The sequence below is a fragment of the Helianthus annuus genome, chromosome 2 (assembly GCF_002127325.2).
Source record: "Helianthus annuus cultivar XRQ/B chromosome 2, HanXRQr2.0-SUNRISE, whole genome shotgun sequence".
In the NCBI taxonomy this organism is placed as follows: Eukaryota; Viridiplantae; Streptophyta; class Magnoliopsida; order Asterales; family Asteraceae; genus Helianthus; species Helianthus annuus.
In genome coordinates, this window is record NC_035434.2 from 57,371,109 (window position 1) to 57,375,775 (window position 4,667).

Below are 4,667 nucleotides of genomic sequence, written 5' to 3' on the forward strand. Positions count from 1 at the left end.
CAAAGGCCGAATGTAGGAAAATCTGGGAGATTCCTATTGTTCGTGATTATCCAGAAGTTTTTCCTGAAGAATTACCTGGATTACCCCCTACGAGACAGATCGAGTTCCGAATCGATTTGGTACCTGGTGCTGCACCATTTGCGAAATCTCCCTATAGATTGGCACCGTTGGAAATGAAAGAGATGTCGAACCAGCTTCAAGAGCTACTAGACAAAGGTTTCATTCGACCGAGTTATTCGCCTTGGGGTGCGCCTATTCTGTTCGTGAGGAAGAAGGATGGATCCTTCAGGATGTTTATAGATTACAGGGACCTGAACAAGTTAACTATCAAGAATCGGTATCCATTGCCGAGGATTGATAATTTGTTTGACCAGCTTCAGGGATCCAGCTACTACTTGAAGATAGATCTGCGTTCCGGATATCATCAGTTGAAGGTTGCTGACGAAGACATTCCCAAGACAGCCTTTCGAACACGATACGGCCATTATGAGTTTCTAGTTATGCCCTTTAGTTTAACTAATGCGCCAGCTGTGTTCATGGATCTCATGAACAGGGTATGCAAACCTTTCTTGGACAAATTCGTGATAGTATTCATCGACGATATACTTATTTATTCACGAACCAAAGAAGACCATGAGCTTCATTTGAGGTTGATTTTGGAGTTGTTAAAGGAAGAGAAGCTGTATGCCAAGTTCTCTAAATGTGAGTTTTGGATTCGAGAAGTTCATTTTCTCGGACATGTCATAAATGAGAAGGGTATACATGTAGATCCGTCCAAGATTGAAGCGATAAAGAATTGGGAAGCGCCGAAGACTCCGTCAGAGGTACGGCAATTCTTAGGGCTTGCTGGGTATTACCGGAGGTTCATTGAGAACTTCTCCAGAATAGCGCAACCATTGACACTATTAACCCATAAGGAGAGGAAATTTGATTAGACGGCAAAGCAGGAGGAAGCTTTTCAGTTGTTGAAGGAAAATCTCTGCAGTGCACCTATTCTTTCCCTTCCTAAGGGAAGTAATGATTTCATTGTTTACTGTGATGCTTCACGTTTGGGCCTTGGATGCATTTTAATGCAAAGAGACAAAGTGATAGCCTATGCCTCCAGACAGTTGAAAGTGCACGAGAGGAATTACACAACGCATGATTTGGAGCTTGGAGCTGTTATGTTTGCATTGAAGATTTGGAGACACTACTTGTATGGCACGAAGTGTACGATTTACATGGACCATAAGAGCCTCCAGCACATCTTCGAATAGAAGTAGCTCAATATGCGACAACGCCATTAGGTGGAGTTACTCAACGATTATGAATGTGATATCCGTTATCACCCAGGGAAAGCAGACGTTGTTGCAGATGCACTCAGTAGGAAGGAACGGGAAAAGCCTTTACGTGTGCGTGCTTTGGGTTTGACCATACAAACGATTTTGACCGATCAAATTCGTGATGCACAGCGGGAAGCTCTGAAGGATGATGATTTGAGAGGTGAATTTTTGAAGGGCTTAGAATGTAAACTGATATCGGAAGCAAATGAAGTAATGTACTTCATGAACCGAGTCTGGGTTCCGCTTAAAGGTAACCTCCGTGAATTAATTTTGGATGAAGCTCGTAAATCCAAGTATTCCATTCACCCAGGTTCTACCAAGATGTATTAGGACATTAAAGAGTTTTACTGGTGGCCAAAGATGACGAGAGACATTACGGCCTACGTAAGTAAATGTCTGACATGCTCTAGGGTCAAGGCTGAGCACCAGAAGCCGTCTGGGCTTCTGCAGCAACTAGAGATTCCTAAGTGGAAATGGGAACATCTTACGATGGACTTTATCACCAATATGATCTGGGTAATTGTGGATCGATTGACAAAATCTGCTCACTTCCTGGCACTTAAGGAAACAGACAATACGGAGAAGATATCGCAGTTGTACCTTATCGAGATTGTAGCCCGACATGGAGTACCTATGTCAATCATTTCGGATAGAGACGGACGATTTGACTCCAGATTTTGGCGATCTCTCCAGAAATCGTTGGGTTCTCGTTTGAATATGAGTACTACATATCATCCTCAAACGGATGGTCAGAGCGAAAGGACCATTCAGACATTAGAGGATATGCTGAGAGCATGTGTGATTGATTTTGGTGGAAGTTGGGATACTCATTTGCCTTTGGCAGAGTTTTCTTACAACAATAGTTACCACGCCAGCATAAAAGCCGCTCCGTTTGAAGCCCTGTATAGAAGGAAGTGTCGATCACCGCTCTGTTGGGCTGAAGTCGGTGAGAAGCATTTGACCGGACCCGAGATCATTTAGGAGACTACAGACAAGGTTGTCCAGATCAAGAATAGGCTAAAGGCTGCCGCGGATCGACAGAAGAGTTATGTAGATAACCGAAGGAAACCGCTGGAGTTTCAAGTTGGTGATAAAGTTATGCTGAAGGTATCACCATGGAAGGGTGTTGTGAGGTTTGGAAAAAGGGGGAAAGTTGAGCCCGCGCTGTATAGGTCCCTTGGAAGTCGTCTCTCGAGTTGGACCGGTGGCGTATAGACTCAAGTTGCCACAGGAGTCGATTGGAGTCCATGATGTATTTCATGTCTCCAACCTGAAAAAGTGTCTGTCTGATGAGACACTAATTATACCCCCTAGAGAGGCTCAAGTGGACGATAAACTGAGATTTATCGAAGAACCAGTGGAGGTTCTGGATCGGAAAACCCAGAAACTCAGAGGAGTAAGATTGAGTTGGTCAAGGTCCGTTGGAATTCTAAGCATGGACCCGAGTTCACCTGGGAGTGACAAGACCAAATGCAACAGAAATATCCTCACCTCTTCCCACCAAGTGCGAAAACGAGACCTGTAAAGAGTAGAATTTCGGGGACGAAATTCCCTAAACAGGGGGAGACTGTGACACCCGACCTCTCAGGCTGTACCGGACAATCATAATCTGTGTAGAAGACATGTAATATGACTATTTGTGACTAAATGTGTTGTTAATATATGATATTTGATGTGTTGATAAATGCAGATGTGTATAAAAATTATGTTGGCAACGATAAAACTAACGGTTATCGCGTAACGTTTAAAATGCGAAACGAACGTCGGTGACCACCCGATTAGTGTTAAAATCCTAAAAATAGTCTGTTATGATTTGAATTGTAATTTTAATCATATCTGTGTGGAAAAATAATTTAAAACATTGAGAAACCCTAGTTTTCGAGTTTAAGCGCGTACCGCGCAATACTGCACGAATTAAACAAAATACTGTCAACGCAGCTAGTGAAGGCAACTGGTAATTATTTCAATAATAATTTTAAGTGATTATTTTAATAGGATGATAAAATTAATTTAAAGCGCACTAAAACGGGATTAAAACGCTAGATAAAATACCCGGTAATCAGTAAAATACCTGTTTTTGAACTAGTGTGCATATAATATATGTATGTATGTATATGTTTAGTGAGAGGGGCCATTGGTGGCGGCAATTTGGCCTGCCAAAATGCCATTGTTTCTTGCATTTAGGACACTTGTCCACCATAGGAAATGATGAGTGATGATTAAAACTTTACCACGCTTCCATACATTCTCACAATTCCAAGAACTCATTTCAAAAACTTCACTCTCTCTCTCTCTCTCTTCAAACATCTCAGCCGAAACCCCCCTAAACACTTCAACATTTCATTTTCAAAATCAAAACATGAAGATTCAAGGGTTAATCAAGGTGATTTAAAGATCATAAGGAGGTTTGGAGGTGATTTCAAGTTGATTTAAGCAAGAACAAGTCTCATATCACCATCTTTTCTCAAAAACCCAGTTTGAAAACTTGAAGGTATAAAATATTTCTTTAAACATTGTTCTTGATTCACATCGATAAAAAAGATAGTAAAAGTTTCTCTTGATTCTTGAAATCTAAACATAAACTTGAAAATTTCAAACAAATGAGTTTTGAATAAAATAAAAATGGGTGTATGCATGTATGTATATATGGCCGAGAATAGTGTGCGTATATGTGTATATTATATTTTGAAATTTTGATGAAAGATTTCTTGATTATTTGGATCTTGAAAAATAAGATGATTAAAGTAAGTGTTAGTTGTCATATAAGAAAGTTTAAAATGATATGTGTTATATTTTAAAAACATGATGTTAATATGTCTAGAATAAGATTAGAACATGAATGATGATGATAAAATTTGTAGAAGTGCATTAGATGCACAAATGTAAACATACATGATGATATATGAACTTAAAAAGATGATTTGAACATGATATGATAAAAATCCATTTTTATCAGAATATAAACACTAAAATAAAGATATTTTGAAGTGTTTAATGAAAAATAACTTTGTCATAATGTTTACTAGCTTTGCATGTGGTACTTGGTGCATAAAAAGTTGTAAAATACGTGAAATCGCATGATTTATGTGACTTATATAAAAACTGCACTAATCCGATTATAACCACTATTTTTATGAGTAAATAATACGTATTGTGTTAAAATATCAAGTCGTTTCGCGTTGGGATGGTTACGGTAACGTTTAACGCAAAACTATGTGTTAAAACGGTCAAAAATCGGCTTTTCGGGTGATTTCTGTAAAACTGAATTAGATCAGTAAATAAACTGATATTTTTAGTTTAAAAATAAGTATTTTAACTAATTTTGAGTTTAGTTGGTGTTTGGTT